The 24,494-nt window shown below is 43.4% G+C and overlaps 1 long non-coding RNA gene across 1 annotated transcript; it reads left to right on the top strand.

Annotated features, from left to right (window-relative positions):
- Positions 1–1,944: 1,944 nt before the first annotated feature.
- LOC309368353 lies at positions 1,945–23,272 on the top strand. The gene is made up of 3 exons (XR_014167720.1): positions 1,945–2,284; positions 4,100–4,164; positions 22,765–23,272. It is a non-coding gene; the product is annotated as an uncharacterized lncRNA (long non-coding RNA).
- The last annotated feature ends 1,222 nt before the right edge of the window (positions 23,273–24,494 follow it).

Consider the following 24,494-nt stretch of genomic DNA (forward strand, 5'->3'; position numbering starts at 1 on the left):
TGACTATTGTGGAATAAATAGTCTGGGGAAAATGTAATTGTGAGGAGATTCCCCCCCCCCCCGGGACAAGCAGTACTCGCTTGTGTAAGATTGAACATTGCTGTTTTATTTGTGGCATCAACGGTAATGGGAAGTGCAAGGGTTAAAGGGCCAGTGAACATTTCAAGGCACTTCAGCTTCACAGGGAGAGAGACAGACTAGCAGAAAGGAAGAGTCTGTACTGCGTGTTCTGGGCGCTTTTAGATTAATGTATGCCCAGCTGCATTTCCTTGAAACTGATTAATTTCCAATGTATACTGGAGTCCTTTCAGGGGACAACAGCTCTGTTTGGAATGCACTACACCCAGGACTGGAAATTTCAGTGGAAGGGATTTTAAAATAAGCTGTGGGTTTTATCCCATCCTGATGTGCATGGTGTATGCAAGGGTGTGCTTACGCATGCATTTACCTGTTTGTGTGTGTATACATAGGGAAACTGCATTTTAATACATCTCAAGTCTATCCTGTGGCCCATAATTTGGACAAGATGCCAGACTGCAGCAGGAGGAGTGAAGGCCTCATACAGACTTGTGTTTGTGCTAATAACACCATTGTTGTTGTTTGTTTAGTCGTTTAGTCGTGTCCGACTCTTCGTGACCCCGTGGACCAGAGCATGCCAGGCACTCCTGTCTTCCACTGCCTCCCACAGTTTGGTCAAACTCATGCTGGTAGCTTCAAGAACACTATCCAACCATCTCGTCCTCTGTCGTCCCCTTCTCCTTGTGCCCTCCATCTTTCCCAACATCAGGGTCTTTTCCAGGGAGTCTTCTCTTCTCATGAGGTGGCCAAAGTATTGGAGCCTCAGCTTCAGGATCTGTCCTTCCAGTGAGCGCTCAGGGCTGATTTCCTTAAGAATGGATAGGTTTGATCTTCTTGCAGTCCATGGGACTCTCAAGAGTCTCCTCCAGCACCATAATTCAAAAGCATCAATTCTTCGGCGATCAGCCTTCTTTATGGTCCAGCTCTCACTTCCATACATCACTACTGGGAAAACCATAGCTTTAACTATACGGACCTTTGTTGGCAAGGTGATGTCTCTGCTTTTTAAGATGCTGAATAACACCATATCACTGGCACATAGCAAAATGGATACTTTATGGGATAAAACTGAAACAGGAAATAATTCTGGTCCTTTCAGTTCCATTATTGCATCATTTGCATAAATGCTAAACAGCAGGGGAGCCAGTAACCAGCCTTGTCACACCCCTTTTGTTTTTGGAATTGGAGCTGACCATTTGCCCCTACTTTCACTCTCATATACATTTCAGATTAGATTTGACTTTTGGATTTATTTATTTATTTAGAAGGCAAATCTTTTTTTAAAAAAAAATGCAGTAGGTGAGGAGAAAAGGTCAAGGGTTTATGGGAAATTGTAGATAATGAATTCAAAAAGAAGTTTAAATTGGTGATTCCCCCCCCCCAAAAAAAAACCCAAAGCCTTTTTTGCTAGAGATGATTGGGACAGAGGTTTCAAAGAAATTGACTAATCTTTTTATGCATGCAACAACTGCAGGCAGAATCTTAGATGTTCAGAAATGGAAAGAGGAGTAGACTCCAACCAAAGAAGGATGGGCTTGTAAAATTAATGAATAACGCTGGAATGTCAAAATTGACTGTAAAACCAAGAGATCAAAATGGTGAACTGTTTATGGGAAATTGAAGGCCTTTTTGGACTATCTGTCAAAATATTTTAGCGAAACGAAATCTCGCGCAGGTTTTGAGATATGAGCGGCGGGGGGCGGGAATGTGATATAAAATGTTACAAGTGAAGTGCAGATCTAACTGTGAAGCTGTTGTAGTTTCAGGGACACAAAGGAAACCATCTCTGCAGAAAACCTCACACTGTCTTGCAGCTGCCTACCATACCCAGCATAATGTGCTTATGAGGTAAAGGCATCACAATGATCCATTGTGATCTTAGCAGAACAAAGTTTGCAGTGGTGCAAACTGTTAGGAGGAGAAGGCTGGAAGCAAAAGGGTTAAAAAAAGATCACATGCTGCCTTGTAAAGATAGCAGGAATTAGGGACCAGGCGACAGATGTTCCATGTGGAGGCACTTAGCTTTATGGTGCCACCTGGAGCCATTTAATACCTTTAAAAGCAATTACTTGGTCATTTGCGAAAGCAGATACAGGGACTGAGTTGTTTGAAAACAGAGACATCTTCGGCCATGTCTATCTACCACCTCTAGAATGTTCTGCTGTGACAAATGGCGGAAGAAAGTTTGCTGTTTGCTGTCTCATAGGTATAAATCATTGCTAGGTGAATTGCTATGCCATAAACAATGTTCAAAATGCAAGGCGGGGGGAAACTAATTTCAAATGATACAGGCACAATTTAATTGCCTATTTGATTTTGTTTATGATTCCTTTCCCATGAGACATCCCTGAATCCTACCCAAGTCAGGTCTATTCAGAAGGACTTTGACATCAGATGAGGAAGACAGGCAAACTAATGTCAGTGTACTAGAAGAAGCAAATATCACCAGTGTAGAAGCAACGATTCTTCAACATCAACTCTGTTGGACTGGTCATGTTGTTCTGATGTCTGATTATCGTCTTCCAAAGCAACTACTCTACTTTCCCAACTTAAGAATGGAAAGCGACATACCAGTGGACAACAAAAGAGGTTTAAAGACTCTCTGAAGGCAAATCTTTTTTAAAAATGTAGTATAAACAATGACAACTGGGAATCATTGGCCTGCGAGTGCTCCAATTGGAGAACAGCCTTCACCAAAGGCGTCACAGACTTTGAAGAAGCACAAACTCAGGACAAAGGGGCAAAAAGAGCTAAGAGGAAGGCATGTTTGGCAAATCCTCACCATGATCAACTCCCACCCGGAAACCTATGTCCCCACTGTAGAAGGATGTGCAAATTCAGAATGGCCTCCACAGTCGCTTATGAACACCCTGTTAAGACCATATTCCTGGAAGACAATCTTACTTGGCTATGAGTGACCGTCAAAGAAGAAGAGGCATGAACTGCTATGGGTCTGGTTGGGTGGTCCACAGCCATCCATGGTTGTCATCAGGAAGGAACATCAGACAGGAAAGAGAGGCAAGCAGGGTGGGGAAACCCTTCAGCAAAGTCAAGATCTCTGCTTGGTGGCTGCATCTTCCAGGAGGAGGAAGGCCCAACTGCCTGTGTGCCTGTTGCTCTTCGTCCTGCCTGATGCGTCCCCACACCTCAGCATCCTGCAGCTTGTGGGTGGGTGATGTCCACAAGCAGCTTTCTTTTCAAAGGGGGTGAGTCTGTGGGAGGGAGGCACCCACCATCTCAGCCAGGGTGCCTCCACCCTTCTCTTAGCTATGTATTTAATGAGGATTCCAAAGCATTAATTCAATTTAATTAATTTATAAAATTTATATATCGCCCGTCATCCGAGGATCACAGGGTTGTTTACAGCAGAAAAACTTTAAAAATGCACCCCAGAGTAAGAAACCAAAACAATGACACACACTCAAAATTAGTCCTGCCCCTGACCTTACTTGGACCCAAGTGTGGGGTGGTGGTCCTAGGGTCAGCCAAGGGTGGGGCAACCCAATGCTCTTTGGATCAGAGCCAAAGGTGGGGTAGATTGGGAGGCTGCCACAGCCCCCTCACATCCCCCCCTGCAGCCTTGATTCCGGGGGCCTGAATCAACCTGGACTAACCTGAGGACGACCTACCTCACACTGGACCCAGATCCAAAGAAGTTCAGGAACAAGGCTTATGTTTAATTAGGAGCTTTTCTGAAACCCTAATTAAACATATGGCCAGGTAGGGGAAGGAGATATTGTTCCCCTCTCCACCCCACTCCTGAATGAGAGCAAGGGGTGTTAATTCTATGGGTGGTCCTTTACAAGTAGCTTTGGACTTGATACAAAAATTACCCAATAGCTTGAAGGGCTTGTATAGACTTTCCAGCGGAGGAAATGAGATGTTTCTACTTGACTGGCTTAGATGAATGTAAAAGAGGTTTTTCACTTGAAATGGGGAATTTATAGGCCAGCATCTTGGGGGTTCAGCTGCCAGCTGAGAAGCCCCAGGAGACGACTGTCCTTCTGAATCCCTCCTTCAGGGGCCTTCTGAGCAGCTGGAGAGACGGAAGAGGCTGAGTAGTAATGACTGAAGAGGCAACAGATGGTAAGTTAAATATTCCTCTGGGAGCTGGTCAGCTTGACAGTCATTCTATAAATAATGTGCTGAGTTTTTACTACTCTTCCTGTGAGTAGAGGTTGTTTCACAATTGCTTCCCACGCAGCCTTCATCCTTCCTGGGTCTGTTTTCCAAGCCAAAAATATCTCCAGGAAAATTACACAGGAAGACTTCCCCAGCCTACTACACTTTTCTTATATCCTAAGCCCAGGAAGATGTTCCATGTTTACTATTCAGCTGTTCAAAACACACAGCTCTCTCCGACTGTGTACATAAGTATACCTTTAAAACACATCCGAAGCACATTCTTTCCTTCAAAGAGTTCTGGGCAATTCCAGAGTTAAGGTTTTCAGCAACCCTTAGCAAATTGGAGTACCTACAGAAAACTCTTGACAGTCTGCAAGAGACCAGAGGATCAGTTTTAATATACTCTCCAACTTTTCTCTGATGAAAACAGGGATGTCATTATTGTTGTTGTTGTTGTTGTTGTTGTTATTATTATTATTATTATTATTATTATTATTATTATTATTATTACCCCACCCATCTGACTAGGTTGCCCCAGCCACTCTGGGTGGCTTCTAACATATATAAAACCATAATAAAACATTACACATTTTTCAAAAACTTCCATATGCAGCGCTGTCTTCAGATGTCTTCTAAAGGTTGTATAGTTACTGATCTCCTTGGATCGGGGGGGGTGTCACATAACTCCATACCCCCCACCGTTTCTCTGATGAAAATAAGGATGCCCTAAGGAAAAGTGGGATATTCTGGGATCAAATCAGAAACTGGGGTGGCTTCTGTAAATCCAGGACTGTCCTTGGAAAATAGGAACACTTGGAGGGTCTGTGTTAAGAACCAGATTTAAGAACCAGATTTAGTCCTGTGCTTCTGAAATAATTTGAGGTGGGATTTCCCTGCTCTAAGGCATCTATCCTATAGCAAGAGCTGCTCGGGTGAGCGGAATTAGGATCCAGCAGATCTTAAGCAGGCAGAAGCCCTGAGAAAGAGGCATCTGGTGGGATCAGAGAGGGGCCACTTACCCTGGATCCTAAGCCCATTGAGCTCAGTCACATGTACTGGCAACCCAGCAGAAAGGGTGGTGTAATTCAAACACTATCATAGAATCATAGAATCATAGAGTTGGAAGAGACCACAAGGGCCATCGAGTCCAACCCCCTGCCAAGCAGGAAACACCATCAGAGCACTCCTGACATGGTTGTCAAGCCTCTGCTTAAAGACCTCCAAAGAAGGAGACTCCACCACACTCCTTGGCAGCAAATTCCACTGTCTAAAGGCTTGTTAGCTCAGCCAGCTTTAGCCTACTCCTGAATGGAGTTTGGGTCTGGTTTGATTTCTGCCGGACTTGCATAGTTTCGAAGTATTTTATTTCTGATGGAAAGATGGAATTATTGAATTATTAATTGATACGGAAAATAAGGGTCTCCAGGGTTATAACAAGACAACTGGGGGGAACGGTATTGAAAGACAAGAGTTTTATTTCGTGTCAATGATACAGACAGTCTCTGCAGTCTCCCTCCGCCCCCGCTCCCCAAAGATAGTTTGTTAATGAATCAAAAGCTGGATTTTGGAGGCGGGGGTTGCGGATATTCACATCACATTTCAGAGATAGTAAGGCCCCTTCCTTTCCCTGCAGCCATAACAAAAATAATCAGGAACAAATGTAATTAACTGAAAACACATGCCGCCATAGGTACAGAGAGAGATTTCCGGAAGTAAGGCAGAACTGTAACTGAACAGAAATTTATGCTAAAAGCGTAACTATGGGACGAAACAAAATCTCCTGGCTATTTACTATCTTATGAGCATGCCATAAAGATACACACACACCCTTAAGAACTTAACTTAAGTAACACCTCCTCAACCCACTTGGTTAGCTGGTTTTACTGGTAATGCAATTAACCCTTAATTCACACACCAAATTATCTCTGCTGTTGCACTTCCGACAACCAAGCCAATCAGCACACAGGCCCTGCTCATTTCTTATTATTTATTACATTTAAACCCTACCTTTTCAGGTGGCGCTGTGGGTTAAACCACAGAGCCTAGGACTTGCCGATCAGAAGGTCGGTGGTTCGAATCCCTGCGATGGGGTGAGCTCCCGTTGCTCGGTCCCTGCTCCTGCCAACCTAGCAGTTCAAAAGCACGTCAAAGTGCAAGTAGAGAAACAGGTACCGTTCCAGCAGGAAGGTAAACGGTGTTTCCGTGCGCTGCTGTGGTTCACCAGAAGCGGCTTATTCATGCTGGCCACATGACCCGGAAGCTGTACGCCGGCTTCCTCGGCCAGTAAAGCGAGATGGGCGCCGCAACCCCAGAATTGGTCACGACTGGACCTAATGGTCAGGGGTCCCTTTACCTTTACCTTTTTTTCTAAAGAGCTCCTGGCGGTGTATAAGGTTCACTCCCTCTCTTTTCGCATCCGGAAGCAGGCAACGTGTTCTAAGGAAAAGGTAGATTATCTTCCACTTTGCCATTCTTGTCATGCCATATTGGGTGTGGGTGGGTGTGGGTGGGTGTGGGTGTGTATGCACATCAGGGAACCTGTGGTCCTCCAGATGTTGTTGGATACCAAGTCCCATCATCCCTAGCCAGCCTGGCCAATGGACAAAGATGAATTGCAGTCCAACCATAACTAGGCTTCATCATCGATCCTGGAGGATTCCCATCTCTTGTGTACATCTTCCTGATATCTTCCAACTTCCCTGTTTAGGGAAGCTTTTAGCCCTGTTTAGGGAAGCTTTTAATGTTTGACGGACTATTGTATTTTAATATTTTGTTGGAAGCCGCCCAGAGTGGTTGGGAAAACCCAGCCAGATGGGCAGGGTATAAATAATAAATTATTATTATTATATTATATAACCACCTATCAGGGAGGGGAGGGGAGGCAGGGAAAGTCACATTCCACTAGTGGGCCTTGTCCTGTGTGTGCATACCCCACTTAGTGCTATGTTGAATTCCACTCTCAGTCTTCAAGGGTGGCCCCGCATAGATCGCGCTACAGTACTCTAGTCGGTAGGTCACCAGCTCATGGAATTCAGTGGCCAAGTGACTTGTAAATACTATTTTACAATACTTCTTTTTCACTTATAAAAGTGGCAGGGACCACCTGCACGGCCATCGTTGTGTTGTCGTTTGCTGCTGCTGTTACACGTGAGGAAAGAAACACAAGATCTCACACGACGAGGTGAATCATGCGTGCAGAGGACACATCAACACTGTCAAGTGGGCTGCAAAATGAAATGAAATATAAATATTCAAAAGCTAAACAAATGAGAGGGGTAGTACCAAAGATGCTCCTCGCCTGGGGTGCAAGGTAGTCATTCTCTATTTTTTTTTTAAAAAAAAATGATTTTCCACATTTATAACAAATATAACACATAAAAGACACAAAACGAAACACATTACAATACAGTGGTATCTCGGGTTAAGTACTTAATTCATTCCGGAGGTCTGTACTTAACCTGAAACTGTTCTTAACCTGAAGCACCACTTTAGCTAATGGGGCCTCCTGCTGTCGCCGTGCCGCCTGATCACGATTTCTGTTCTCAACCTGAAGCAAAGTTCTTAATCTGAAGCACTATTTCTGGGTTAGCGGAGTCTGTAACCTGAAGCGTATGTAACCTGAATCGTATGTTACCCGAGGTACCACTGTACTGAATGAAAAAAAAGAAAGAAAAAGAAAAACACTTATTTGTTCTAAAATCCAAATTAACTTTCATTGTTATCTGACTTCCTCAAATCCCCCCTAACTGAATTTCATTGTGACGCCTTTGTAACAGTTCTCCAAGATCATCTTTCTAATAAAATTAACTCCTAGTCATTCTCTATTAATATTCCATTGCAGCAGATGCTAAATGCACTGTTACACAGAGTCCAGCATGCCCTGGCTAGTTTGACTGGGGGGGAATTGATAGGGTTATTGCCGTGAAGCTGGCACAAGTTTATATATTCCACCACACACTTTGCAATGAGGTGTAATGGTTCTAGGGGTTGCTCGTGCGTAAGTTGTCGCCACTCCTGGCTAGGTTGCCTGGTTGAACCCTTTCAGTCTGGACAGCCTCTCACCCGTGGCTGTCTCAATCGCTGGCAGAATCCATCAGTGGGCATTTCTTGAACTTCTTCCAGCAAAGAAGTTCTTTGACGCCAAGTCTCCTCCTACTCTCCCTGCGCGGAAGTCTTCTGCGCAGGGAGGCTGTGGGCAGCGGAGTACCCATGCTCTCCCCGCTGGTCTCCAGCGAGGAGTCCTGGAGCCTCCTCTCCGATTCCCCCATCTGTCCCCCTTCTCCACTGGTGCTACGCTGATTTCCTTCCCCAGCAGATGGGCTGCCTCTCTCCCTACTGGGACCCTCTCCGGCATCCCTCTGGAGCCTTCCCTCCGCCTCTGGCTCCGATGGCAGTTCCCTGACAGAGGGCGTATCAAAAATCACTCTACATCAGACATGTAAATTTGGTGGTGCCTTTTCTATGTGATTTAAACCATTTACTGAAGAGTAGGGTTTTAAAAAAGTCTAAATCCCTAAACTTTCCATACCTGTTCTGACTGAATCCATGATTGCACTCAAATCTTTTCCCATTAATAACTTTTAGTGACTAAGCTCTGATTTAACAGAATGGGTGGGGGGATTCTTGTTCCTTTCCTGAAGGAGTGGCTGCTGTTAACGCTGACAGCTGGTTTAGTCAAGAGGCCCTCTGCATGTTTGAAGGATAATCGAGTGGTTCGTGTAGCTAGTCATATTGATGAGTAAGATTTCCTATGGACACTAAGGGGGGAAAGAAAAAACACACACGCCATACGCAGAACTGGCAGTGGGAAAGGAAGAAACGAATGGGCACTTCCAAGGGATAATTGTATTTCTGCTTTGAAGCATATGGCAAGATCGGGCTGAGGTAACTTAGACAGCACTGAAGGCCATGTCAAGAATATATCATGAGTCAGACGATGGCAGAGAACTGGAATATTTACCAATCCTTCCCAGAAAGAACTCCCGCATTATGCTACCAGTCTCTTCCATCAGAATCCTCTTCTAAACTCACCATTTTTGTGATGTCTTTGGCCAAACTCCTTGGTCTACAGCCTCAAACATACTCAATGAAGGTCCATAAAGCCTACATCCATGCTATATTTTAAAGCTTTGTAATACAGTGGTGTACTTTGTAATACAGAGCTGGACCATAAAGAAGGCTGATTGCCGAAGAATTGATGCTTTTGAATTATGGTGCTGGAGGAGACTCTTGAGAGTCCATGGACTGCAAGAAGATCAAACCTATCCATTCTTAAGGAAATCAGCCCTGAGTGCTCACTGGAAGGACAGATCCTGAAGCTGAGGCTCCAATACTTTGGCCACCTCATGAGAAGAGAAGACTCCCTGGAAAAGACCCTGATGTTGGGAAAGATGGAGGGCACAAGGAGAAGGTGACGACAGAGGACGAGATGGTTGGATAGTGTTCTCGAAGCTACCAGCATGAGTTTGACCAAACTGTGGGCGGCAGTGGAAGACAGGAGTGCCTGGCGTGCTCTGGTCCATGGGGTCACGAAGAGTCGGACATGACTAAACAACTAAACAACAACAAAAATACAGTGGTACCTCAGGTTACATACGCTTCAGGTTACATACGCTTCAGGTTACAGAATCCGCTAACCCAGAAATAGTGCTTCCGGTTAATAACTTTGCTTCAGGATGAGAACAAAAATTGTGCTCCAGCAGCACGGCGGTGGCAGGAGGCCCCATTAGCTAAAGTGGTGCTTCAGGTTAAGAACAGTTTCAGGTTAAGAACGGACCTCCGGAACGAATTAAGTACTTAACCTGAGGTACCACTGTACTACTTTAAACAGTCTTCCCCTAAAGAATTCTGGGCACTGTAACTTGTTAAGGGTTCTGAGAGTTAATAACTGCCCCCCCCCCCAGATCTACAATACCAAGAGTTCCCTGGGAAGAGGGATTGACTGTTAAACCATTACGAGAACTGTAGCTGCGGGAGAGGAATAGGAGTCTCCAAAGAACCCTCAGCACCCTTAACAGACTACAGTTCCCATGGTTGGGTGGGAATGTGCTTCAAATGTATGGGGTATACACAGTCCATATTCCAACCCAATATACCAAAAAGCTGCAAACTGGGATCTGGACATCAGATTTCTATGAAATAGAATAACATGTACTGGTTATGGGAAGCTGATATCATAAATATGAACAAATTAAAACTGACATAATCATACTGGGTTTTTTGCAGGGGTGGAGGGTGGGAATCAAATCAACCTGAATATAATAGGCAACACATACAAAGAACGCACAGAATCATAGATCAATTCAAAATAGTCAATAAATTAATTTTATTTGTTTGTTCTTATTATACACAAACAAAGGAAGAAAATAAGCTTAAAGCAGAGTAACAACACCAATTGAGACTTGCTCCCTTGGTCGTTACCAAGCCATTGAAAGAGAAGATTGCAAGGCATAACCTTCAGAGGGACCCATAAGTTACCCTCCAAGTTTGGAACTCTAAGACAACTCAAAAGTCTCATAGAAATAGAATGGTCCAAGCCACCTCAAGAAGCTGAACTTCTCAAGGTACCCTGGTGTACAACTCTAGATACAATTCACCATTCATACAAGCAGTTTCCCATCTGCATTTAGATACTCCCAAGCAGATTGTAATACACACATTCAAAATCATTTGACTGGCTATCAATCTCCCTACATGCACAGAGCAAGATCTTATTAACTGACAGATGTGTTTTGCCCATGTCAGCATTGATGCCTATGCTTACAACATGACCCATTTTGATACATATTTTAAATTATTTTGCTCAGAATTGTTTTTGCATTAAAAATACATTTAGAGCTTGGGCTTGTCAGACCAAAGAGTCAACAAGTTTTCTCCTTCACCTTCATCATTTCTGAGGTGCCGGGAGCCCCAAAGTACATCTCTTTGTCTCCATTCCTTCTGGGCAAGAATTTCAAGTCTCAGGTTTAATCAAAGTGCTAATCCTAAGAGATTTACACACTACAATATTGTATTCAGCGTTTTACACGAAAGCGACTAAGTGCTACAAATACCTGTGTGCGAAGTAATTTATTCCCTGGGGTTCCTCAAAGAAACAGATCTCGGAAAGACTGGAATAAGTTCTGCCATCAATTAACAAGTGGAACAGGCACACAGCTTTCGTGAGCAAGTGCTTCTATACGAAACATCTCACATTGGGTTTAAGAAGGCAGTGTTTTCGTCAAGCTGAAAGGGCAGCAAAGGAAAGAGATCAGCTTTTTCCGCATGTGTTTGAGCATGTCTGTTTTTCTTGCATTAATCCATATAGCATTTCTCTGTGTGTTGAAACTCTATGTACGGGGTCTCTCCTATCCTATCAGTATGCCACTAAATACCAGACGTTTGGAGAGAAACAAGGGCTTATTTCCTTCATGTCCCCTTGTAAGTCCCAAATATGTTTGAGACTGCTATGGAAAAAAGGGAGTGGGAGAAATTGAAGGTGTCTGTTAGCCAGCATGAGCTGCTGCCAACTGATTTCTCTACTACCTGGGACCCTGCTGTGGAAAGTGGGAGAGGGAGGAATTGGTGGAGAAGACAGCACTGTTTTCATCAGTGGAGGAGAACTCACAGGAAAAGCTCACGGCTTGTGTGCCTGCTGAATTCGGTGGATGGTCTTCTGTCATGAATGCTTTAGCTGAGATTCCCACATTTTCAGAGGTTGGACTTCGATGACCCTCATGTGCCCTTCCAACTCTACAGTTCTATGATTCCATAAAGTCTGCCAAATGAGATTCTTTGTCAAGGTAATGGCTTTGGCTGGCTAGTTAAGTACCGCAATTTAGCATATCCAAAGACGTTGCTCTGTGCCACAGACAAATGTGGCAGGTCTTTTCCACACTTCCCTCACCTGGCTGGTACATAGGAGAACAATAGCCAGAGTTGTTTTGGGTGTGAGCAGAAAATCCGGATGCTGAAAGCTGGAGATGGAGACATGTTTGCTCTGGGCTGGATTTGGGGGCTGCCCTGGAAACCTAATTGGGAAGTAAGTTCTGCTTTGGGAGCATCAACACTGTAAGACCTTTGTGCTCAAGTTGCATATATGTGCAAATGAAACCAAATATCCTAAAGGCACCACAGTCTCCATTGGTCTTTATTCAAAGGAAACCAAACTCTGGATAAGCGTAGGCACCCCTGGAAATCTCTCATGCTTGGAATTTAGGGTGGAGCGTAACAATATTTTATACAATATTGTTTCGTTTAAGCTGCTAAATTATGTTAACTTTTTTGTATCACTTCACATAATGTTACATGGAATGATTTATTTTTTTATTGTGATGTATAATTGTTTCTAAAAGGTTTTTGAGTTGTACTTCTTGTTCATTTGATATGTTGTGACAGTTTTGTGGGAAGCAGGCATACACCTACACTGACATTATCCTTTTTTTGGATGTGTCAGTTTTGTAGGTACAGAATTAGTGTTTTCCTTTTTAAAAATCTGGGGAAGCATTCAAGCATGTGTCTCCTATTTCTGCACTCTAAAATGGTACAGCCCAACAAAAACTGCACCACATGACTGCAGAACTCTCAGTGTAGATAATACTTTGTCTCCTGTTTGCTTTTTGGAACTTTTTGAGAGATGACAGATATTTCCAAGCTGTCCTCCTGGAACTCTTCATTCCATAGCATTGTATGCCTTTAACCGAAAACCTAATATTTACAAGTCAAAGAGTCCCCACTGATGAGATACAGTCAACAGCTGCTACATGTTTGTTGTAGCTTCAGAAGGCATGTAAATTAGCACAATTTTGAAACAGGTAATGACTGTATTGAGTGCAAGGAAAGTATTTTTTTTTAATTGCTTTTGTATTTCGGATCAGTGTCTATTATTTTCTGTTGTTACCCTGTTAAATGCCATTCCACCTGATGGCAAGACGGTGATTGCAATTCACCATCCATGTACACCACCTACGCAGAAGCTCCTAATCATCCCTACCCTGATTTTTAAAAAAGAAAAACCTACTAGATCCTGCTTCCCTTGACCCATCAAAACCTTCAGGGGTGATACACAGAAATGGAAAGAGGACGAGATTCCAACCAAAGAAAAATGGCTTATAAAATAAATGGATTATGCTGAAATGGTGAAATTGACTGGAAAACCAAGCGATCAAAATGATGAACCATTTATGGGAAATTGGAGGCCTTTTTGAACTATCTGTCAAAGTATTTTAGCGATATGAAATTGCGAGCAGGATTTGAGATATGAGTGGCAGGGGGGGGAATGAATGATAAGTTGGTGTTGGTGTGTTAGTAAAAAGTATAATGCAGCAATTAAGGATTAGAATAAAAGCATCAGGGCGGAAGCCAAAAAGAAAAATATAAGTGAAGGTTATATTTTATGTTAAGTAAATTAGTTAAAACCTTTGAAAAACTCATACAAATAATATTTTTTAAAACCCTCAGGAGTGTACCTACTTATCTACCAAAAATTCATTAGAATCCATCCCTTGACTAGTCATTCCCATCCCTGTCTCTGCTCACCAGGTGTGTATTAAATCACAATTTAATACCGGGTGTGTATTAAATCACAGCCTTTGTTAAGGTGTTTTTTTGGGGTTGTTTTTTTTTAATTTGTGCCCTTTTATAGCTTCATAAGAAAAAGTAAGAAAAAAAGTGACATTTCACTGACCAGGCCAACTCCATCCCCTCCCCAAGTGGCTACATGAATAATACCATTTACAAATATGTCTTGCTATTGAGCAGACCACCAGAGGGGTTGCTTTTTAAGGAAAGGCTTCTTAACCTTCTACACACCTTCTACACACATCTAGTTTTCTTTCAACCCGTCATGTCCCCGTTGAGACAATGCTAAGGCAATTGTTCATCTGGAGAACGTTGAAAAGTTTAGGAAGGAAATATGAAAGGACAATGATGAATACGAGGTCTTTGACTGGCAAATGAGATACCTCCTGGTAGGCATCAGGGACGGAATTCCTTTCCATGGGACACTCAGTGCTACCTCATAAAACTTCACCAAATTGTGTAATAAACTGTGGGGTGCTTTTTGAGTCATTCTTAGCAGAGTCCCTTCGTGACTCACTTAGTAAGGATTTGAAGAAACCTATTAGTGGGCAGTGCTGAAACGGCAAAGTGCTAACTTTCGCCACCACCGCCCTCAGCCCAGTAAAATTATACACATCGTGTTTATAAGAGGAGATGTTTTCCTTGGCAGGAGTTGTGATGACCAAGAAGCAGTCCAACTCACAGGAAAGTATGAACAGACTGACCACTCACACAGCAGAGCTTTAGCACCCACTAGTCTTCCACTCAGACATAAACTATGTAATTTTAGAACATGCTGGCAGAAACTTGATTGCAGAGCGAGCAAAGTGGCCACAAAGGAACAGCAGTGCAGGAGCCAGCCTTTAAGTATTCTGGTGTGGGATGGAGGAAGTGGGAACACGGTGGCAAGAGGAGATGGGGGGGGGGAGGGAATAGATGGTTCTCTTTAAAGTCACCACCAGGAGCGAAATGATGATCTGGGGAAGACCTTTCTGTCTTCCAGTGGATATACTGAATGAGTCACGGCAGAAATCTCAGCTTAAAAAAAGAAAAACAGATACAAAACTAGACGTTTCCTGCACCTCGCAGCATGAGAAAAGAAATCAGGGGAGAAAATCAAAGGCAATGCAATCTCTGCTGAAGAGCCAAGCCGTCAGTCTCAGTCAAGAAGAGGGGAAAGCGGGGATGAGGGCAGCTCAGTCCCACGAGCCAAATGTCACCCTCTAGTCCTCTCTGTTTGGCTCTTGGAACGCTCCCCAGCTACACCCCTTTTCCTTAGGTCCCACCTCTCCATAATCCTCCTTTCATGTTTTGCCTGACTGGCACGAGTCTTTGAAAGCTGATCGCATTTCTGGTTTGCCTGGGTAGAAAATAAAAATAGGTGTGCGAATGTGTGTAGGAACCAGCTTATGCAGCTTTATTTTATTTTGTAATTATCTTTTTTATTTGATTTTCAAAAAAGTAAACATACAACAAACCATAGTACAAAATCGAAATATCGAGATTACTCTGAATCTGTCCCCATCCTTTGAATTCTGTTTTCAACTGCATATCAATACTACTCCAGTTTTTCATCTTCCTAAGTTATCTGTACATTATGTTACATTACACGTGTATTTAAAATCCTGCTAATGTTTTAACCTGTTTACAGTGGTACTTCGGGTTACATACGCTTCAGGTTACATACGCTTCAGGTTACAGACTCTGCTAACCCAGAAATAGTACCTCGGGTTAAGAACTTTGCTTCAGGATGAGAACAGAAATCGTGTGGCGGCAGCATGGCAGCAGTGGGAGGCTCCATTCACTAGAGTGGTTGCTTCAAGTTAAGAAAAGTTTCAGGTTAAGAACAGACCTCCAGAACGAATTAAGTACGTAACCAGAGGCACCACTGTACAATGATTTTGTATATACATTATAAACATTTCCCATTCTTTTTTAAATTTCTTGTCTTCTTGATTCCCGAGCTTCCCAGTTAATTTTGCCATTTCGGCATAATCCATCAACTGGATTTGCCATTCTTCTCTGGTCGGGGCTGTCTCTTCCTTCCATCTCCCGGGCTAGCAACATCCAAGCAGCTGTTGTGGCATACATGAACAATTTCCTCTGATCCTTTGGAATCTCGGTACCCAATAAAAAAGCTTCTTTTTTAAAAACAAAAGTTATTTTAAACATTTTTCCCCATTTCACTATATATCATTTCCTAGAATTTTTAAGTTACATTACAGGTCCACCACATATGATAAAAGGTACCTTCTTTTTCTTTACAAGCTTAAAGGTAAAGGTAAAGGGACCCCTGACAGTTAAGTCCAGTCGCAAACAACTCTGGGATTGCAGCGTTCATCTTGCTTTACTGGCTGAGGAAGCCAACATTTGTCCGCAGGCTGCTACCGGGTCATGTGGCCAGCATGACTAAGCCCCTTCTGGCAAACCAGAGCAGCGCACGGAAACGCCGTTTACCTTCCCGCCAGAGCAGTACCTATTTATCTACTTCTACTTTGATGTGCTTTCGAACTGCTAGGTTGGCAGGAGCAGGGACCGAACAACAGGAGCTCACCCCATCGCAGGGATTTGAACTGCCAACCTTCTGATCAGCAAGCCCTAGGCTCTGTGGTTTAGACCACAGCGCCACCCACGTTGCAGCTTTAAATCCAGCCTGCATAGTTTGAAACTCTCAAAGCCCAACATCATGAGATGGTCGAGCAAGGGCTCGACTAATTTTTGCCTGCCTGTGAGTGAAAAAGCAGGCAAGATATTTAGGTGTCTGAATGGTACTGCTGTCGTGGCAGAATTATAATAAACACAATACTTGACAATGTGCTATCCATTAGGAGGTAGGTGCCCCCATACCTGCTGCCTGAGATGGAGATTATCAGTCTTGCTAAGGAGAGGGCTAGACCTGGGCTGTCAGATAGATAGATAAAGCAATTATTTGAGTCAGCCACAAGCCATAGCAAAGGAATCAAATCCAATAAACACAGATCTAGCTAGATGGTACACTATACAAAATACGTTCTGAGAATTTACAACTGCACAAATGAAAGAGTTCATAACTGTCCTCGACCACGAATGAAGCATATGAACGAGTGGGCTTTCCCTGCAAGGCATTAAAGAGGTTCGTCAGATGGTAGATCTAATTCTAATTGCTGTCAAACATATCTCTAAGCTTGACAGCCTGGCTGTTGGGTTGTATTTATTTGGATTGGTGGGTCATGAGTTGCGCAGGTTTTTTTCCTGACAATTGAAAACAGGTGTTCCACCCCCAACCCAACCCCCCCAATAAAAATGACATCCCGATGGGTTTGTTTTGCATAACACCACCCTGCTAAGTGTTTTCTGTGTTGCAATTTCATTCCTACACCTCCTTTGCTTTTCAAGACTTGCCGTTTCAATATATTGCCTGCTTGCTAGCAAATGGATCTGAAAATCCCGCTTTTGAGAATTTTTGTTGTATTGATTCAGTCCCTGGATGGCTGTAATATGAGAAATATGTGGAAACTTGAAAATGGTATTTTGTTTACCCTCCTTTGCAGCTGCCAAAACAGCTGCCATTGAGCTTTTTTCTTTTTTTAAGGAAACAAGGGCCTGTTATCTGATGGGGAGGAAAATAGACATATTCTCACAACCAGGCAAATGTGTTTCTCAAATGTGTACTTTAGAAAAGGGTGTGCAGAGACAATTTAGGTAAAGGGGAAATAAAAATGGACAAAGTCACACAATGAACCATCACAGAGACAACTTCAGAAACCTTTTTGCAAGGTTCAGACCTTCATGCAAAGCCTTACAGATTCTCTCTCTCTCTCTCTTTCTCTTTCTTTCTCTCTCTCTCTCTCTCTCTCTCTCTCTCTCTCTCTCTCTCTCTCTCTCTCTCTCTCACACACACACACACACACACACACACACACACACACAAGCTGTAAATAGTCAAACCATTTTGCCCTGTTTGGTTAATTCCTTTGCATGTGTGTGTGCAAAGTCAAAAACAGGAGTGGTGTAGAATCTTACAACTTGTGTTCCTCCTCCTGTTGTTGTCATTTCCCACCCTGTTTGAGGAACCAGCCAGCCAGCCACCCTCTTTTCCAGAATCTGCAATTTGATTCCCTTCCCCACCCTCTGATTTCCATGCTTAGTTCTCATAGGGTTGTTTGGAGGCAACTCCTTCTCCCTCCCACTTGAGATTATTTTCTATTCCCCCCCCTGAAGGTTTTGTACCTTTCTCACAAGCCTCCTGATATTTCCCCCTTGCACATAGATGGTGCCATTTTGAATACATACAGATTGTCACTACTTTTTATGATTTAGTTTTTATTAAAGGTTTTATTGTGCTACAAAACAAACAAATGCGGGGAAACTACATGTTTTGTCTCCCCTTTTGAACTATCGAGTCTTTTTCACAGTTTGCTTACATGTAGTGAGACACACTTTTGTCATCGACAACTTGTGATTGGGAGGAAAGAGAGGGAGAGAGAGAGAAAGATGGGGGTTTGTGTCAGCATCAGGTGGATAGGTTGTGTGTGTGTGTGTGTGTCCATCTATATATATATACATACACATACATTGCAAGAGGTTAGGGGGTCTAGAGCAGTGTTTCCCAACCTTTGGTCTCCAGCTGTTTTTGGACTACAATTCCAATCATCCCTGACCACTGGTCTTGCTAGCTAGGGATGATGGGAGTTGTAGTCCAAAACCAGCTGGAGACCAAAGGTTGGGAAACACTGGTCTAGAGCTTGATTAGTTGCATTCAGTTGGTTACAGTGGGGCTTGTTTGTAGGGGGGGGGGCAGGTTATTGGCTCATGTTCGCCATATTGATTTGAAGGATGCACTATTTTGCCCAAAAAAGAAATCAACAATTTCCCCATCCCATCCTCTCTGCAACTCACACAGCAAGAAAAACAAAAGAAAGCCAGGCTCGCCTAACTGCAGAAAGCCAAACAGCATCCAAATGTCTTTAATTTAGTTTAAAACAAGTGGAAAGTAAATTTCTCATAAACCTCTGAAGAGGCTGTAAGTTTCGGTCCTTAAGGACCATGGTTTGTTGACTCGGGTTGTTTGTAGCAGTGTATCCGTTCCACTGTAAAGGACAAGAAAGATTTTAACTTTTTCTAAGTAGTTCTAACACAGAGAGGCAGAAGAACCTGCTTCAAGTAAATCCTGTTTTGAATTCATTGTATACAATTGTATATTATTGATCAACACCACACATCAGACTTTTTAATAACTTGATGCTATACTGTTGCACATGAGGGGAAGGTCAAGGGAGAAAATATACAAGTTTCAACTTAACTGAAAACTGTCACTCTGTATTGGTGTATTCATCCCAAATTGTTTTTCTTGACAAGGGTAACAGACTCAACCGCACAAACAGGCCTCAGATACAAAAATGAAACTGTTTCTTCCCCTGCTATCTCCCTCTCTCTCTCTCCCTGAGGTTACCCCCCTAGCAACAAAATTTCAGCTTTGCTTTCTTCAATGAATTTTGGAATTCCTCCTCAGGCAATGCCTCTGAAGAACATCAAGGGAACCCATTTATGAGCCTTGGGTTCAAAAGCCCTGAAAAGACCCATTCTTCCTATGCAGAGGGTCAGTTCACCATTGAGAATTGAGGGAGTAAGATTTCCTTCTGGTGATTACTGCCTTGATTTCACGAGACTTTAGGTGTCCTTATCCCCATGCCCTTCCACCCATATGTTCAGCTGGCATTTGAAAGGGCTCTGTCAGCATACAGATTGGAGCAGGATCTCTGCACATCTAGAGTACCGTGTCCCTTCTAAGACAGTCTGATAATGAAGTAGACAGGAGAGTGGCAGCTGGATGTTAAAGCTGGTGTAGATGTATTTTCCCCAAGATGGGCATTTAACTATACAACTGGTGCAACTGCTTTATGTTGGAGGAGGGTCCTCACAGAGCTCCATAAATCAATCAGAAGGGTTTTCCTATTTTGAAACTCCAGTTTACTCATGGGTGCTGCTCTGCGGATCTCTTTAAGTCCCTTCCTCCAGCACTGAACTGCTCACACAGATAGACCTCCCGTGAGATGTGAAATGCACAAGAAAGCCAGGGAGAGTTAACCTGTGGACTCCATCTTGATCTTTTTCCAGCTCTTGGAATTGTGGAAACTTGGAGCAGATGTGAAAAACTCCTAATCCTCAGCTGTAGTCATCCTGGCTCAAGAAGCCAGGACAAATAAAAATGATGGCTAACACTTCCAATAGATGCTCAAGCCCAAGCTTTGGTTAGCCTCCAAGAGAAAGATGTTAAATAAATATGGGACAGAGACTGGGATGTGCTCTCTGCTATCCAGATGTGGTTCATGGATGGCAATATTCAGAAGAAGTTCTTGGAGATCATTATGTGGCATGGAGTGAATACAAACATCTCCCATCACATTCTCCAAGAGTTCTTGAAGCAATTTAAAGCTTTTTTTTTAATATCAAAAATGTAATTGTGGCATTATAGGTCACAAACTGTGCCTGATTTTTAAAAAAAATTCTGAGAAACACATAACCCTACGTGTTTAGAGGCAGTGGCAGGTTTAGTCGCCGGAAGGAAATGTGCTTCAGTGTGTGATTTTTCACTATCCATAGCAGTAAAAAAAGCAACCCAGGACTAAAGTAGTCCCAAAAATTAATAAATGCACCTTTCATTCTCAGCCTTCATGGCTTTGACAATTAAATATCAACCACAGAATAACCACAGATTAAGGATGCAATCCTATATATATATATGCATGTACTCAGAGTAAGTTTCATTGAACACATTAGGTAGGGGAGGAAATCCACCTAACATGTTTGCCAGTAAGCATATTTATAAAGCAACTTGAGCTGTAGTTTCCCAAAGAAAAATATATACTATTTTCACTCAAAAGGGGGAGGGGGAGAGAAGCATATTTATTGCAATCTGAATCTATTGTTCCATGATTTCCAAGCCATGACCTGCCCTGGAGGTTCTATCATTGTTCCAGTGGTTGACTGGCAGAGCATGAAACAAACATGCTAAATATGAGAGATTGCCTGTAATGTTATTCTATCAAAATGGCAATTTCCGAAAGGATTTGAAATGGAGCTTGCCTTTCCTTAAACGTCAGGGAGGTCCACCCTTAGTTGCCAAGATGGTCTCCAGCTCAAGCTGGTCCTAATATCTCCACACAAAAACATTCCTTTCCCTCAGATTTATTTTTAAGGCCTAATCTCAAGCAGATTTTAGAGAACATGTCAGAAGCTGGAGTTTTCTGCAGTTAGCACTGTTGAATTTAAAGCTCTTCACCGCAGTTTGATGGGCTATAGCGCATGAAATATCTTCATACCGTAGTTTCCTTCTCGTGAGGTTAACTCTTCTAAATCTAACATTAATGTACACACACACAAAAAGGTAAAACCCACACACCACAATGACAAGGAGGAACAAGCTGAAATCAAAAGGATGTAGAAGCCACAGAAGTAAAGAATGGCTCCCCATATCCAAGAATGCAGCCCACATTTGACTTAGCTTTCACATCTATCAAGATGTCTATGGCATTTCTAAGATGGCAGAAGCTTGGCAGTGACTGGCGATTGGATTGTGGCTTGGCACCAGTTTCAGTGTCGCATTTTGGACAAGGTGAAATTGTAAAATAAGTTTCCTAGGCGGTATTATGGGATCTCATCCTGACTAAGATTTCACACACAGCACTTAAAGTGCTTTTCATCACTGTGTGTGTGAGAGAGAGTTAGTTAAATGTACTTATTTGGGATTTTTGAATCAACTGAGGGTCATGTGAATTGTTTTAACTGATTTTAATATAATCAGTAAATAGTTAACGGATGATAAATACAATATACGGCACAATAATCATGTAAGAAGGTCATGTTCCAACCTTACTGCATTTTCTGTGTCACATGCAGCTAGAACTATTCTGCTTAAGAGTTCTATTCACTTTTTTCCATTTGGGGTTTACACACACATTTTAACTTCCGAGTTCAGAGGTGTGTTAGTCACTGTTAGTAGGCATGGTTTTATGACTTCTTCCCCATGATCCATGGACATCTGCGGCACAGCCATTTTCTTTCTCCGCTTCCTGGTGGTGTGCGGTGAAAGTGTTAAGACTGGGATAGAACCTTGTTGGTTTCAGCAGTCATTTTTCCATAGCTGTTGTCTGCGAGATATCCACAGCTCCCTTTTCAGAGCAAGTCGCCAGGGGTTCCCGGGAGCTGGGGAAAGGAGAGCAAGGGAATCACTGGACGAAATCACAGGCTGGCCCAGTGGGTGAGGCAGCACATAGCTGAGAAATGTGTGTGATCTTAGGCCTTGAAAACAAAGTACAAATTGAGGGCTACAGAGGTCCTTAAAGTGTCAAGATTGTCATCAACTGGTCTACATCCACTGGGGCAGGATCTTATAATCCATGAAACTGTATTAATTTCCAAAGATTAAAACGGTGATTGCTATGCTGGGAAACATGATTCTGCTCTATGTCATATATATATATATATATATATATATATATATATATATATATATATATATTTCACTTTTCGTTTTACATATATTTACTTAATCATCATCATCTTTACATCAATCCACATTTTCTTCTACTCCCCTCCTTTCTGCAGTTACTTATTTTATATATTTTTATTACTCCATATCCAATTCAAATATATTTATTAACTTCCCATTATATTCTCTTTTAGTTACCCATTACTGTACCAGTTTATGCCAACCCTGCTAACATTTTAAGTTGTTTACAATGCGTCTTCTAATAACCAACAGATTTTTCTCCACTAAGTCATAAAGAGTCTCTCATCTTGATTTCATATTCTTCCATTAACTTTCACCATTTCTGCATATTCCATCAGTTTTAATTGCCAATCTCCTCTTGTTGAAACTGTTTCTTCTTTCCACCTTTGGGTATACATCATACAAGCTGCTGTGGTAGCATACATAAATATTTCTTTTCTTTTCTTTGTATGCCTCTCCACTAATTATTCCGATTCTGCGCTGTCTTAGTCAGATGAAACCCACAGTCAACAATTATTTCTATTCTTTTACAGACAGGAAACCAAAGCCAAGAATGGGAAGTGACTTTGTCGATCAACAAAAGGCCACACAACTTGCACTTGGTGAAGGTGGAACTTGAACCCAAGTCCTCCAAAATCAACCCCAACGGACTCTCCTTTAGAAATCTCTTCCTAAATACACAGCATGCAAAGAACAAAAAAAGGTTAATATCATATAAAGAGTCTGGGCTATATGAAAACGTTGTTTGGGCTCCCTTTGTCCAACATACAAGCACCTGGCCAAGGAACTCTCCACCCAGCTGGGCCAAATGAAAAGAGGAAAGGCAGCATGGTGCAGTGGTTAGAATGCCTCCTGCTGCAAGCTACGTGGCAACTCAGTGGCTGAACACACACTTTGCACATCCAATCCTTCACATTTCTGGTAAACTCAGCAGCAGGTAATCAGAAAGATCTCTGCTTTGACTCTGGAAAGAGTCACTGCCAGGAAGGAGAGACAATCTTGGGACAGCTAAACCAATGTCCTAAACCAATCAACCTTTTTGAGTCCACGGCTCCTTTGACCAACTACATTCTTTCTGTGGCAGCTCTGTGGGGTTCAGGAGCCCAGTTATGTCACCCCTTTCTGGCAGAGGCAGCAGACCGTCACCCCTTTTTGCACACTCTCCCTTGTGAAGTGTTCCCTCAGCCTCCTCTCCTCTCCCCTCTCCTTGGGAGTCCTCTGAGCAGTTGCTACTGCCACCCCTGGTCTCTGAGCTCCCACCCCCCCACACCCCAAAGAGAGGTGCCTCCTCACACTGCCTCACAGGGCCCCAGCCTTGGTGGCCCAACAGAGACTGGCCAGAGGTGAACATGAGGCTAACACCTTACCTTGGGAGGCAGCAGTGGGGACCACTGGGCTTGCATGGTGGAAAGGCTCCCTTTCAGGACCAGACACTCAGCTCCCAGGCAGGCCTTGCACACAGCAAACACAAGAAAGACCAGCACCATGCCTGCCTGCCTGCCTGGCCTCCCACGTGTTTGTCCACTCCCAAGAGCTGGTGGATTGCCTGACTGGGCTTCCTTGCCCACTTGCTTGCTTACTCCAAGGCCACCTCAGTTCTTGGCAACCAGCGTCCTCTGGCCACCCCACAGGCACCATTCACCTGTGGTGCCTGTAGCGAGGGCTGCTTCAACAAACACAAAAGCCTTTGGGAGGCAGAGACATGAGAGAGCTTCAGATGAAGGTGGGGAGGAAAGAGAGACAGAGACCAGTGCTGCCCGCAACACCCCAATTATCATTCAAGGCACCCCAGGGTGCCACGGCACCCTGGTTGAAAACCACTGTCCTAGCCTGTTAGAAGGGACGCAGGTGGCGCTGTGGGTTAAAGCCTCAGCACCTAGGACTTGCCGATCGCAAGGTCGGCGGTTCGAATCCCTGCGGCGGGGTGCACTCCCGCTACTCGGTCCCAGCGCCTGCCAACCTAGCAGTTCGAAAGCACCTCCGGGTGCAAGTAGATAAATAGGGACCGCTTACCAGCGGGAAGCTAAACGCCGTTTCCGTGTGCAGCTCTGGCTCGCCAGAGCAGCGATGTCACGCTGGCCACGTGACCCGGAAGTGTCTCCGGACAGCGCTGGCCCCTGGCTTCTTAAGTGAGATGGGCGCACAACCCCAGAGTCTGTCAAGACTGGCCCGTACGGGCAGGGGTACCTTTACCTTTACCTTTTAGCCTGTTAGAAGGCAGCTTCCAATGTAACTTGCCAGCTTAAAAAGTATCAGCCCAGCA

Source organism: Podarcis melisellensis, assembly GCF_964234715.1.
Source record: "Podarcis melisellensis genome assembly, chromosome: 4".
In the NCBI taxonomy this organism is placed as follows: Eukaryota; Metazoa; Chordata; class Lepidosauria; order Squamata; family Lacertidae; genus Podarcis; species Podarcis melisellensis.